Genomic DNA, 16,123 nt, shown 5'->3' on the forward strand with positions numbered 1-16,123 from the left:
ATTTAGACTATAGACTTTGATATTCATAGATTCCCAGATTATTGTAGTGGGGAGGGGCTGTCCCAGTGAAGAGCAGGAAAACTACTCAGGCAACTTAAGGGCCACACTTTTATAGTATTGATTTAAAAGAGTTAATTTTAGTACTTCTTAAAGAGCCAGTGAAAAGGATTTCAAAATTGACAAAATATTAGCTGTTTTCTAGCTTTCACCTAAGGTTGATGTATCCCTCATGTATATACATAGAGTTAATGAAATACATATTTGCAAGACATCACATTAATAAAAAAGAGTGATTGGAAAAAGCATCATCTGTATTTTGTTAATTTGCTGCAGGCTCACTCTCCCTGCACCTGGCACATATTTTTAATCTTTTTATTTGGCAGGAGAAAACTATATGTGTTGGGGAAACCAGCAGTAGTTCTTTCTTTTCATGAAGGGAGGGATGCTGAAAATTTGAGTAATTACAACTCCATTTCAGTTTTACTCACAGCAGTTAAATTATTTAAATGTCTCTTCTGCTGTCAAAATGAATATTTTTTCGTTTACAAATATTTTATTACCATTAGAGCAATTTTGTTTCCATTACCTTAGCTTCCCAATTCTGTGTTGTTAAAAATGAGAAATAAACGTCACAAAGTGATTCCAAATTAGAGTTCTGTGGTCAAATTTTATTTATTGATTTTTTTAGGTTTTTTGACTAGGGGCACTATGTATATATCAATAGATAAACTATATTCTCTTGTATATATATTTTGAATTTGAGTCAAGCAAGAAACATTATATTTAAGGCCAAAAATAAAATCTGTTGTGTGCATTACAGTGTTTCTTCATTAGGAGACTTAATACTACCCACTCTTAAGTTAGAATTTACGATGTAACCATTTTATTGATTATATCATGAGTTTGGTGTCTTGAGGCTGCTGATACTGTAAAGAAACAATTAAGAAGCTTTTTTATTTTTATCCCATTATCTTTTGTGAACTCAGCTACATTTGATTTTTTTAATTTTGGAAAATCATATTTTAATAACTTGAGAGTATTTACACAGAGGATATGAGAGTAAAACTTTGATAGGTTTTGGTTAGGCCCAGAAGTTTTCAGTTCTTATTCTGTTGGTCATGATAAAATGCCTTATCTCTCTCTGTGGTTTAGAGGAGTCAACCTTCTTATAATGCTTACTGTCTACATGGAACATCAGAAGGAGATGATGAGGTAATTAGAAATTTTGTTTTATGTGTGCATTGACTGCTGTGTAAACCTATGCTCAAGAGAATCAACTGTACAAAGAGATTTTCAGTTTTTCATTATTTGATGTTCTATATTATTAATATTTCTTATTTGATAGAATATTTGCACTTTTGCATATTGACTTACAAACTAAGTATAATTATACCATTATCAACATTTTGTACTATTATTCCTGGGGCTGAATCTTAGAGTGGTTAAATATCTAATTGCTTAGTGATTAGAAAGTAGGTTCTGTGGTTAGCACTTTGGGATTAAGAATGCTTTTATTTTATCTAATAAGGCAAAGCAGGTACGAAAAATACCTAAATTGTCCATTTCAGAAGCAAGACTTCTGGAATGGCAAAGTAAGAAACTTCAAAAAATCTGCTTCTCCATAAAAACAATAAGGATACTGAAAAAAATTGTCAAAGTTAACTTTTTCAGAACTCTGGAAAATAACAGAATGCTTTACAGTATATGAATTATATTTTAATAAATCGGTTATAAAAAATTATTCAATCTAGGTTCACCAAAATAACTTCCTTATTTCTCTCTCTGTGGATGGACATTTAGATCTCTTCTATTTACAGATGATAGTGTATGTGATGCATATTTTGGAGAAAAGTGAAAAATCAGAAATAGCCTGAAGAGTAGACAGCCAGACAGTCAGGAATCATGTTCATGAGTATGATGTATGAGTTATCAGTGCTTGGAAAATCTCAGTATTTAACAAGAATTGAAAGAGATCTTGTCAAGCCACACAATGAAAGCTTAGCTTCATTCAAGGCCAAAACCCGACAGAACACAGAACAAAAGCCTTGGAGTGAGGCAGTAGAGTTTAATGAAGAGAATCAGAGGCATTTGGGTCTGAGTTCATGTCACATCTCACCCACATAAAAGCTGTGTGACTTAAATTATTCACTCTAAGCCTCAATTCCTCAGCTGTAAAACAGAAACACCAGTAGATATTTCAAAGCTCTATTGTGTACATTAAATGTGATAACTGTGAATAAAACACCTAGCACAAGTCCAGGTACCTAATATTCACTTCCTACTTCCCCACATCTAAGCCAAATATAAACAGGTCACTCGGCCAATTTCTTATTCTTATTCTACAGAGTTGCAACATTAGAGTCAAATTTATATTATGAGAGTGAATTTCAAACTTTACACTCAGATGTATGGGAAATATAACCTTATTTGGTTTAATTTGATTTGATTATGGATCTACATTCAACCTCAATTATTATTTAGGTCCCCTTTCTTTCTCAACTTTGCAACTGTTCTTACGGTCTGTATAATCTACATTATGCATTATAGGACCAATTGCAGCTCAGTGTAAGGTCATAGGGTCCCTTACAGTCCAGTGGCTTTCTACTTCTCTGCCATTCATAAACCCAGAGCAGGTAAACCTGGCTTTTAGGCTCCAAACTCCCTTGGCACACTGTGAACCTAGTCCTTTCTAAGATTTGCCCACTTTTTGAAGGAGTTGCCCCATAGAGTTCTCCACTCTGCTGGGAATTTAGCTCCTCCATCTCCATTCTAGGCAGCCTTGTAGACATTGCCACACTAAAGGCAATTTCCATTTGCTTCCCACCTCTCCTCAAAACCCAGCATGCTCTCTTTAATAAAAGTAGACTTTAACCAAAAACAGATGGTCCCTGACTTAGAATTTTTCAACTTTACAGTGGTGGTGAAGTGATACACATTCAGTAGAAACTGTTCTTTGAATTCTAAATTTTGATCTTTTCCCAGGCTACTGATATGCTGTACAATACTCTGGGATGCTGGGCAGTGGCAGTGAGCCACAGCTCCCAGTCAACCCTGCAACCATGTGGGTAGACGATACACTTAGAACCATTCTATACCCATACAGCCATTCTGTTTTTCACTTTCCATACAGCATTCAATAGATTACATGAGACATTAAACCCTTTATTATAAAATAGTCTTGTGTTAGATGATTTTGCCCAACTGTAGACTAATGTAAGTGTCCTGACTTACATTATGTTCTGTAGGTTAGGTGTATTTAATGTATTTTTGACATAAAATATTTTCAGCTTAGGATGGTTTATTGGAACATAACCCCATGATAAGTTGAGGAATATCTGTATATGAAGCAGTTCTATCATTAAACAGCTTCTACTTTCAGCCCTTTCAAACTTCCTGAAGCAAGGAGATACAGTACCTGACCACATGTTGGAATCTGAGGGTATGTGAAAGACAAATAGAGTGCATGTGTGTGCACACACACACTATTATGTCAGTAAACAGCCTTCTACAATTTGGGAAGAAATATGATACTGTAGATAAACTCTTCGGACAGCATTTCAGTGAAAATTCTGGTACAATACTATGAAAAAGCTGATCATGACAGACTTACTTCCTAGTGGTAATTACCTCTATATTCTCAATTCAGCTTCCCATGTATCTACAAAATCATATCGTTGGAATTTCATAGGAACTTAAGAACCTTTTGGAGAGAGTGGTATGGACTTATATATACTACCAAATGTAAAAAAGCTAGTGGGAAGCAGCCACATAGCACAGGGAGGTCAACTCAGTGCTTTGTGACCAACTAGAGGGGTGGGATAGGGAGGGTGGGAGGGAGACGCAAGAAGGAGGAGATATGAGGATATATGTATATGTATAGCTGATTCACTTTGTTATAAAGCAGAAACTAACACACCATCGTAAAGCAATTATACTCCAATAGAGATGTTAAAAAAAATTGTTGATGTAACCCAATATTTTGTACGTGGTAGATGCTGAATATATTAAACTGTTTTTGGATGATGATTTGATAATGAAATGGAAAGGCAATTTTTAAATTACTTAGTTTTCATATAGAGGACAAGATTAAAAACTCAAGTTTATTCTAATCAGTATATAACATTCAACTGATAAGTTCACATTCAGTGTAATGTAGTCAAAAAAGAGAGTACTAAACCAATAGCCAAGATTCTTGGCTTCTAGTTAAGGCTGTGTCACCAGATGGACAACCTTGAGAAAATTGTTAAAACTTCTGTGCTTGTGTTTTCAGAAAAATAAAGCAGTGACAATCCCATATTTTCGTATTTACCTTATATGCTTGCTAGAAAGACCAAATGAGGCAATATGAATGTTGAGATTTAAAATACAAAGTTACAGAATAAGGAACCTCCATACTGTTCTCCATAGTGGCTGTATCAATTTACATTCCCACCAATAGTGCAAGAGGGTTCCCTTTTCTCCACACCCTCTCCAGCATTTATTGTTTGTAGATTTTTTGATGATGGCCATTCTGACTGGTGTGAGATGATATCTCATTGTAGTTTTGATTTGCATTTCTCTAATGATTAATGATGTTGAGCTTTCTTTCATGTGTTTGTTGGCCATCTGTATATCTTCTTTGGAGAAATGTCTGTTTAGGTCTTCTGCCCATTTTTGGATTGCTTTGTCTGTTTTTTTTGATATTGAGCTGCATGAGTTGCTTGTATGTTTTGGAGAATAATCCTTTGTCAGTTGCTTCATTTGCAAATATTTTCTCTCATTCTGAGGGTTGTCTTTTCATCTTGTTTATGGTTTCCTTTGCTGTACAAAAGCTTTTAGGTTTCATTAGGTCCCATTTGATTATTTTTGTTTTTATTTCTATTTCTCTAGGTGGTGGGTCAAAAAGGATCTTGCTGTGATTTATGTCATAGAGTGTTGTGCCTATGTTTTCCTCTAAGAGTTTGATGGTGTCTGGCCTTACATTTAGGTCTTTAATCCATTTTGAGTTTATTTTTGTATATGGTGTTAGGGAGTGTTCTAATTTCATTCTTTTACATGTAGCTGTCCAGTTTTCCCAGCACCACTTATTGAAGAGGCTGTCTTTTCTCCACTGTATATTCCTTTTTTTTTTTTTTTTTTTTTTGCTGTACACGGGCCTCTCACTGTTGTGGCCTCTCCCGTTGTGGAGCACAGGCTCTGGACGCGCAGGCTCAGCGGCCATGGCTCACGGCCCAGCTGCTCTGTGGCATGTGGGATCTTCCCGGACTGGAGCACAAACCAGTGTCCCCTGCATCGGCAGGTGGATGCTCAACCACTGCGCCACCAGGGAAGCCCTCTCCACTGTATATTCTTGCTTCCTTTAGCAAAGATAAGGTGACCAGATGTGCGTGGGTTTATCTCTGGGCTTTCTATCCTGTTCCATTGATCTATATTTCTGTTTTTGTGCCAGTACCATACTGTCTTCATTACTGTAGCTTTGTAGTATACTCTGAAGTCAGGGAGACTGATTCCTCCAGCTCCGTTTTTCTTTCTCAAGATTGCTTTGGCTATTCGGGGTCTTTTGTGTTTCCATACAAATTGTGAAATTTTTTGTTCTAGTTCTGTGAAAAATGCCTGTGGTAGTTTGATAGGGATTGCATTGAATCTGTAGATTGCTTTGGGTAGTAGAGTCATTTTCAGAATATTGATTCTTCCAACCCAAGAACATGATATATTTCTCCATCTATTTGTATCATCATTAATTTCTTTCATCAGTATCTTATAATTTTCTGCATACAGGTCTTTTGTCTCCTTAGGTAGTTTTATTCCTAGATGTTTTATTCTTTTATTGCAATGGTAAATGGGAGTGTTTTCTTAAAAAACTAAAAATAGAACTACCATACGACCCAGCAATCTCACTACTGGATATATACCCTGAGAAAACCATAATTCAAAAAGAGTCATGTACCAGAATGTTCACTGCAGCTCTATTTACAATAGCCAGGACATGGAAGCGACCTAAGTGTCCATCGGCAGATGAATGGATAAAGAAGATGTGCCACATATATACAATGGAATATTACTCAGCCATAAAAAGGAATGAAACTGAGTTATTTGTAGTGAGGTGGATGGACCTAGAGACTGTCATACAGAGTGGAGTAAGTCAGAAAGAGAAAAGCAAATACTGTATGCTAACACATATATATAGAATCTAAAAAAAAAAAAAGGTCAGAGTAACCTAGGGGCAAGACGGGAATAAAGATGCAGACCTACTAGAGAATGGACTTGAGGATACGTGGAGGGGGAACGGTAAGCTTGGACAAAGTGAGAGAGTGGCATGGACATATATACACTACCAAACGTAAAATAGATAGCTAGTGGGAAGCAGCTGCATAGCACAGGGAGATCAGCTCGCTGCTTTGTGACCACCTAGAGGGATGGGATAGGGAATGTGGGAGGGAGGGAGACACAAGAGGGAAGAGATATGGGGACATATGTACATGTATAATTGATTCATTTTGTTATAAAGCAGAAACTAACACACCATTGTAAAGCAATTATACTCCAATAAAGATGTTAAAAAAAAACAAAGCAAAAAAAACACAAAAAACCCCACAAAGTTACAGAATAAAGTTGTGAAATCTTTACTTACTTAAGTATGTAAGAAAGAGGCAAAGGGTTGTGTTTATTATGTTAACACACCAGTACTTTACAGATCATTTAGAAAGACAAAGAAGATGATTTAGATTCTTTCTAAATCCTACTAAACAGGGTGGTTATGAGATTATTGACCAACTAAAGAATAAACTTTTCTATTGACTAATTTAAAAAGTTCCTTTTGCTAGGAATACTGTTTGTCCCAGGGCTCTATACGGATAGGTTTACTCAGTTCTGGAGTAAGGAGGTAATACCAATCTGAAATCTGAACAGATGTTAACATGATAGAGTGGTTAGGTTGTGTACCATGGCATTGTCTAGATTTATGGGTTATTGTCTCAGATTACCACAAAGAATGCCACTATTGGGAAAGTATAGATCACATCTGTAATTTAGTCTCTATTGTCTGAGATAAAAATAAGATCAATAACATCTGAGATATTATATCTATCATTACATGTGTGGTGATTAGTTTTATGTGTCATGTTGAAGGGTATTTCTGGATGAGATAAGCATTTAATTTGATAAACTTTGAATAAACAGATTGCCCCTTATAAGTAGGTAGGCCCCATCCAAGCAGTTGATGTCCTGAATACAGCAAAAAGATCATTCTCTCAGATCAAGAGGGAATTGTCCAGCAGACTGCCCTCCGACTTCATTTGCACCTAGATTTACCTCCTAGATTTCCAGTTTGGCAGCCTACACTGCAGATTTTGGACTCACCAGTATCCATAACACATGTATCGCTTTCTTATAATAATTACATATATCGCTATCTTATAATAATTCTCCTTCTGTATATTTACATTATATCTACATCCTATTAGTTCTGTTTCACTGGAGAACCCTGTCCAGTAAACACAGCATGTATCAACTTTTAGACATGTAGTGAAGAGAGATATCCTGTTTATCAATAATATGAGAGAAAATATCCTACTTTACTCATTTTTAATGTTAATGCTTCTTGAGCAGAAGGACTTTGGGATATACCAAATTGAAAAAAGAAAGAAACATATTATATTCAGTATGCATATGAAAGTACAAGGAATGAGTGGAAAACAGACACGAGAAAAAACAAGTGAATATAAATGAAAAAATGCATGACTTAATGTCAGTTTTCTTCTCAGAATGTCAGTACTGATATAACAGTCTACCCTCTGAATTAACCTGATATTTTAATGTGAAAAATTTTCAGAGATTATTGTGTCAAATTCTAAACAAATCAATAACAAATATGGAGATTTTAAACCACCTAGTTATAATTTGAATGTCATTTGGAGAGCTAGAGAGATAAGGTAGCTTTATGCTTGTTCAATACAGCATCATTATCCTCTTACCAAAGCAAGAAACAGGCACAGATGTTGTCGAAAGCTTCTCCCATCAGGATACTTTTATTACAATCAGGCAATCTTTGCACTTAGAGCCTACAAGATATTAAAATTTAGAATATTAAATAATAAGATCACATACAACTGCATTTCAATACCATTAGCTTCCAGTAAATCAAATTTGCAGGAATTAAAGTATCTAGTTATTATGTTTCAGTGAGAGGAAATATTAAAATTCATGAGTATTCTAAAGGACACCATAACTAAATCAGAATAGATTACAGTTCTGCCAATAATTAGAACTGGAAATTTCTAATAGGTTTTTACCATGAAATTATCAGAAATCAACAGGAAAATAAATATCTTCACTGAAAAAAATGTGTAGGATTAACTTGAATGTTGGTTATAGAAGATAAAAAAGTTAAAGATGTAATTTAAAAATAGCTGATATCCTTTATAGCTACCAGGAAAGAAAAAATACCAGCAAAGAGGTTGAAGAGAACATGAAGGGCATCTTAAAATAGTCTAAGGAGAACAAGATAGGAAAAAGATGAAACATACCCTTTTAGAAAATATTGATTATAGGAGCCATAGAAATTGATAAATAATAATTAGATTTAGAAATAGCATAATTTATAGTAGAGAGAATATTGAAATTTTATAAACTGCTGTCAAAGGTCTTTATATATTATAAAATTGAGAAGCAATATGAATTCAGAAAAAGTAAATCTAAAGAAAAAACTTTAAAAAGTGATATAGAATATTATTTAAATGCTCACCTTCAATAAAGGTATCTCATTGCTAATGATTTCTTTTTTTAATACTGGAAACAAAATCATTCAATATTTAAATAGAAATATTCATTATATTCAGGGACACTATAAATCTTTTTAATCACAAGCTTTTTTCATTATTAATATCCTAAAAGCATGATAAACTATTATGCCTGAGATGCATCAGTCAATTGAACTGACAAATTGATTTATCTTTTAACTTAAGCTTTCTTGCTCATATACCCTACCCAGGAAACATTGCTAGTGCTTGGATTCACAGTGGGAGATGTTCATAAAGGAATCATTTGGGGATGCTTTAATTTATTAGGTTCTTTTGCTTTAGAGTATAGGAACAGTAATAATTAGCAAATAGGTTTAAGCTTTTTCTCTTATAATTCCCTTTAATTAGCCCAATACTTTCTGTACATGACACTGTCCTTAGATTTGTACAACCTAAGATTCAGTTAGATTTTTCTATCTCATATTGTTTCCCATATTGTTCGCTTATATTGAACTTGTATGTCTCTAAAACCTCCTACGTTTAACTCTTGTGAATGACTCAAGCCAAGTCTTGCCAATAAATTGTTCAATAAATTCTTTTTAACAGAATATCTTCTCCCATTTCCCTTATCAATAATTTCTTTTAACAATCATCTTGCTTTTTGCTCCCTCCAGAAGTCTGGGTACTATGTGAAGCTCTCCTGGGATCCCATTTAGCCTGCAGAGAAGAGAAAATCTCTGATTATCTAATGGAGTTGAAAAGTCAATCAATAAGCAACGTGGATTTAGTAACAACAAATAAAGCCAAGCACTAAGGCTTTGTTGTTTGCTGCAAAACTAGTGGCATTCTGAAAGAAAAGTATTTCTTTTATACTAGCTGTCAGGTAGACTTCTTAAAAAAAATAAAGACCCAGTCTGAGGCCAAATTTGCACTTAATAGTGGATAAGTCATGGGACTTAACTAAATAAATAATTGAGGCAAGGGTTATTTATCACTAATTTAAGAGAGAACAATGTGTTTAATTATGAGTAACAATCTTGAAGAAGTGGATAGATGTCCTTGAGCATAGCAAAAGAGAGACATAATGATTATTGGAGGCCAAAAACAACTATAAAGAGAGAGGAAATGAGGTAAAAACATTCAGACTAAGGAAAAGAAGACCAAAAACAAATCAACTATAAAAGATATTGAGGGGGAAACATCAGATACTCTTTTATGGCTCCAAAATGAAATGAAAACAGATTAAGTATAAAATTTGCTGCAGAAAAATTTTGAAGTTAAGCATTAGGATTCGTCTGAGAATTCAGTCAAGAATACAAGGAGATTTCTGTCAAGAGTGTAGAAATGCCCGCTCTTTGTGAGTCAAATCACCATAAAGAGATTGGTTTATGGATGTCAGTGTGCCGATAGGCTCCCTGCCCCTGCAGTTGCTTCCCTTAATTCTCTTGATCTCTGGCTTCCTAAAGATTCAGTCAGTGGAATCGATTTCTGTGAAAAAAAAAAAAAAGAAATCTAAGACTTCTAAATCCTAGTTATATCAGTACCCGTAATGAGGTTATATTTGCATACTGAATTATTTAGATTTTTGTTTTGGAAAACCATAGTATATGTCAGTTATGGTTTATGTTTGGGTTCCTCTCTCTAGTCTGGATCCCTACCCAGAGGGATGCTATCCCATCCAAACATCCCTGGAAAGTTGGAGCAAAGGGAAGCCATTCCTAAAGCATTCTGTGGAAGCATATCTAGGAAGGGATAGCGGAATTAGAAAACCAAAAAATTAAACGTAAACTCATGCCTTGAGCATGAAGGGCTGAGGATGGATGCCAGATTGAATAACAGGACAGGGAAGTGAGTGGCAGGGAGAGTTAAAATCTGGGTTGCTCAAAAGGAAGTCTTAGGTGAGGTAGTTCTGCATTTGTCATCCAAGAGGAAAACCTGACCATTGCTTTTAGAAGCTTTTGTTGTGGTGTGTGTCAGCTTAAAGCAATTGTATGTACATCTTTGGAGAGCTTATACCTATCTTTCATTGTTACCATATGCTTCTGTTTCACTAGTCTGGTACTATAAGATGAGATCATGCTCTGTTATTACCCAACATGGTTAGGGGATGAATTCATCCCTGACATCCTCCTGGGAAATTAGTATCCCTTTAAGGATAGAATACCTATATTTTATTCTTGGCATTTCTTAGAGTAATAACCCTACTATGCTCTGGTAAATGTCCTCCATTTCCTCTGATATGGTCTCACATCTTCTAATTTTGTCAACGTCTAGCTGTTTCAACTGCTACTCACCCATGTGATTGAGCTCTTGGCTAAGCAAAGCTAATCCACTGACAGCTATTCTGATGCACTGCTTTCAGCAATTCATGACCTACAATTTTCATTTATTCTCACCTGTTCCTCCAGCTTAATGTATGATGTTACCTTCTGGGCCATTTGACTCTTCCGATTCTGCCTCCTCATCCCAGATACTACATGGCCTCGAGGAAGGCAACTTTAGTCCCTTTATTTCCCTACAGCACAAGTTAGAGCAAAGTTGGACTTTTAACAAGACTGCAGACACTTTGCAGTAGTGGACAATATATGGAAGAGCTTACAGTTTGTCCTAGACATAATTATTTATAATTATTAACTTGTTGAAACTTTTTTTCAGGATATCTTCCAGGCTCCTGCAAGGTTTCCCTGTGCTACCAGGGGGCAAACTCAGTCCCCACAACAGGAATCTCCTGAGTCTTGTACATCTCAGTTCTTACATACACTTTCCTTGTGTTCCTCTGAGAAACACAGAGCTCCTTCCTCCTCCAGTCTATTAGTCTACTGACAATTCTGTCACAGAAGCCTGACATATTCTCAAGAAATTTCCCCAAATTTCTGATGCCCATTTTTGCCTTTCACCACAAATGTGTGGAATGAATTTTATCTACCACACAAGCCAGTCATTCTAATCCATAGTATATTTATCAAAACTCAGTTTTTGAATCCTAAGTTATGCCATTCATTGTGTTTTTGGCCTAGTTTGGAGCTGTGCCAAGCCCATTCCCATTCCTTTACATATTTTTTTCTGTTACATGAGGTGGAAGTAAGGTCAGGTCTCTATTCTTAGGGCAAAGTCTGTTCTAGGGTGTTAATATGCATACACATTCTTCCTTAGAAAGATACACATATACCAAGGGCAGATGACTTACAACATCCAGGTTTCTGAGAGGAAAACAAAATAAATTGATAATTAAAAGATTTTTCCAACTTTCTATGGGTACTCCTCTGCTAAGGAAACCTATTAAAGTTAATAGACCAAAGATCAGATCCCTCGCTCTCAAAGTTTCCTCAAGAACAATAGAGAACAATAGAGAGGTCTATTTCTTATATATGTATAAATTGGAGTTCAATTAATCCATCCAAGCCGATCAAAGAGTGGTCTTCCCTAAAAGAATACAAATTGAGGTTTGTGAGTCTCAAAATGGCAGTCTTCCAGCCTCAAAATTGAAGGAGACATTCTTTATCACATGCATCATTATAAGGATATTAAAGAACTAAGCATTGAGTATTGATAAGCCTGAGTCAGACTCTTTCTTAAGAGGAAATGTTGACTTGGTAAGACCCTCCTTTAGGTTTAGTTTTCTTCCTGAATGTGAAGATTGTGTAGCTACTCTGCTTATTTATGGTCCTCACATGGACGTGGTCTCAGTGGTAAAGTTTTAATTATTTTAGAAAATGTAGAGCTCTTACAGATTTATGATGTTTTCTCATTGGGGCAAGGAAAGAGTTATATAGAAAAATCTGTAATTTTTCCTTCCAGAAGTAGCTATGCTATAAACATTTATATCCATAGCTCTATCTATATCTATGCTATATACATTTACAAAATAAGGTTATTATTTATTTTTATAGTTACATTTTTGGACTCCATTAAGACTGCTTTGGGAAGTAGATAGATTTTCTTGGTGCTGACTATAATCATGACATCATTAGAGGTTACTCTCTCCTTTGAGATGCATATAAAATTGATTTGCATCCTCTATTTTATGTCCAATAAGAAATCCAGTGCTTTTCCCAACATTTCTGTGAATTCCCAAGAATGTGTATTTTCACAGTCACTTCTAATTTCAATTTCTTGTTCACTCTGAATTTAATCTACCTATTTGTCACTTTTCCTAGCCACTTTCTCCATGATCTAGTCAAATAAGGAACATTTCTCATGTATTTAAGTTCTCTCGTGTACCACTTACAGAGAGCATTTGTAGTTACAGCAGATCACACTGAAAATTTAGAGTTAAGGGGTGTGTTAAGGGGGAGTTAAGAGTTAAGGGGGTGTGAGAGGGGACACGACAGTACTATATAGCAGTTCATGTAAAAAGTATTAGATATCCTGTTCTCTGAAGTTCTTTTCTTACCATCCCATCTTTTGCACCAACAGCCAAAAATTTCTAACTGGCAAAATTTTTGCAGGGGCTCCACTGGGGTAAATGGATTTTCACATACAAAGTGTTTTCTGAAATAAAATAGAGAAAATAATCAACTATAATTAAACATAATCAATTTTTATAGAGTTCAGTTAACCATTTTAATTTTTATTATTTTTAAAACTTTTTATACAATTTTTAAAGATATACTCCATTTACAGTTATTACAAAATTTTGGCTATATTCCCTGTGTTGTACAATACATCCTTGTAGCCTATCTTACACCCAATTGTTTGTACTTCCCCTTCTCCCATCCATATATTGCACCTCCCCCACCACTGGTAACCACTAGTTTGTTCTCTATATTGGTGAGTCAGCTTCTTTTTTTGTTACATTCACTAGTTTGTTATATTTTTTACATCCCAAATGTAAGTGATACCATATAGTATTTGTCTTTCTCTGGCTGACTTATTTCACTTAGCTAATGCCCTCCAAGTCTATCCACGCTGCTGCAAATGGTAAAATTTCATTCTTTTTCATGGCTGAGTAGTATTCCTGTGAGTGTGTGTGTGAGTGTGTGTGTGAGTGTGTGTGTATTATATATTGTATATATAGTATATATATGTATGTATATTGTGTATATATATATCACATCGTCTTTATCCATTCATCTGTTGATTGGACACCAAGGTTGTTTCCATATCTTGGTCATTGTAAATAATGCTGCTCTGAACATGTATCTTTTTGAATTCGTGTTTTAGGTTTTTTTTGGATATATACCCAGGAGTGGAATCGCTGGGTCATATGGTAATCCTATTTTTAGTTTTTTGAGAAACCTCCATACTGCTTTCCACAGTGACTGCAACAGTTTACATTTCCACCAACAGTGTACAAGGGTTCCCTTTTCTCCATATCCTTGCCAACATTTGTTATTTGTGTACTTTTTGATGACAGCCATTCTGACAAGTGTGAGGTGATACCTCATTGTGGTTTTGATTTGAATTTCCCTGATGATTAGTGATGTTGAACGTATTTTCATGTGCCCCTTGGTCATCTGCATTCCTCTATGGAAAAATGTCTATTCAGTTCTTCTGCCTATTTTTAAATTGGGTTATTTGTATTTTTGATGTTGAGTTGTATGGGTTGTTTATATATGTTGGATATTAATTAATTAATTAACAATTAATCCCATTTGCAAATATTTTATCCCAGTCAGTAGGTTGTCTTTTCCTTTTATTGATGGCTTCCTTTGTGTGCACATGCTTTTGTTAAATTAGGCCCCATTTGTTTATTTTTGCTTTTATTTCCTTTAGGAGATGGATCCAAAAAAAATATTGCTGTGATTTATGGCAAAGAGTGTTCTGCCTGTGTTTTCCTCTAGGAGTTTTATAGTATCTGGTCTTACATTTAGGTCTTTAATCTATTTTGAGTTATTTTTGTACATGGTGTTAGAGAATGTTGTAATTTCATTCTTTTACATGTAGCTGTCCAGTTTTCCCAGCACCACTTGTTGAAGAGACTGTCTTTTCTCCATTATATATTCTTGCCTCCTTTCTTATAGATTAACTGTCCATGGGTGCATGGGTTTATATCTGGGCTCTCTATCCTGTTCCATTGATTTATGTGTCTGTTTCTGTACCAGTACCATACTATTTTGATTACTGTAGCTTCATAGTATAGTCTGAAGACAGGAAGACTGACTCCACCAGCTCTATTCTTCTTCCATAAGATTGTTTTGACTAGTTGGGGTCTTTTGTGTTTCCATACAAATTTGAAAATTTATTTGTTCTATTTCTGTGCAAAATGCCATTGATATTTTGATAAGGATTGCATTGAATCTGTAGATTGCCTCAGGTAGTATGGCCATTTTAACAATATTGATTCTTCAATCCATTAACATGGTATACCTTTCCATATACCATGTATTGTGTAGTCTTCAATTTCTTTCATCACTATCTTATAGTTTTCCATCTACAAGTCTTTTACCTCCTTAGATAGGTTTATTCTTATGATTTTTTATTTTCTTAAATTTTAAAAAAGTTGGTAGTTTTTTCAGGCTAAATTTTGATAGCAAGATTTATCTCAGAGATAAGTACATTTATCTATATCAAATTGTATCAATTATAGCTTTGTTCTTCTTTTGTCACTCTTTTGTGTTTAATAATAATTTGAATTTCCCCATGCCAAACTTTTAAAATCTAAAATTTTTCTATAAATTGATTTTTCTAACAATTTTTAATGATTAACATGTTTTGATATGTGCATTGTTGGCTATTGTCAACTTTTTATGTTGGTTATTTCTACCAGAAATATTCATTTTAATTTGAATAAAGACAGCTTAAATTTAACATTTAATTGATAACATTCTCACTTTAATAATTAACAACCATATTGTTTAATGAATTTAAGTAATATAAACCTTTGGTTGTGAAGATCTGTTTATTGTGGTTTCAAATGAAATGGGAAAGAGAAGGGGTGTACATAGAGGACTCAGAACCAGAGGTGGAGAAAAAGAGAGGTGGGTACAGAAACAGGATCATTGAACAATTCAGAGAGGTGCTACTTCTTTTTGGTTCCATAGCCCTTATTGCTGTGCATGGCAGTGTCAGAATTCCCCTAGGGCCAACCTGCTGATGTCAAAAGGATGAAATGAAAAGCTTTCATGGTTCTATTTTAGATACCTCCAAATGCCTCTTCATCTGCTCAGCTCTACTCTTATCCTGTATTCCAGTCTCTACTATATTTGCTACACCCTCCAATTCTCATTGTTTCTTACAGAGAGCAGTTTAGTGAGTTTCACATCTCCAGTTAAAACCCTAGTTTCCCACCTAAAGCAATATGTTCTGCTAGATATGTGACCATCCATACTGGAGAGAAATTGCCCTCTTCCTTAGGGGCAGAATTAACTACAAAAGATTGTGGTGTTCCTTGAATGAGTTAATTACCGTGTTATCTTTCCCCTCTGTGCTTGTTCCAGTAGCATCTTTGTTTCCAGCCCCATCCT

The sequence above is a fragment of the Mesoplodon densirostris genome, chromosome 5 (genome assembly GCF_025265405.1).
Source record: "Mesoplodon densirostris isolate mMesDen1 chromosome 5, mMesDen1 primary haplotype, whole genome shotgun sequence".
NCBI lineage: Eukaryota > Metazoa > Chordata > Mammalia > Artiodactyla > Ziphiidae > Mesoplodon > Mesoplodon densirostris.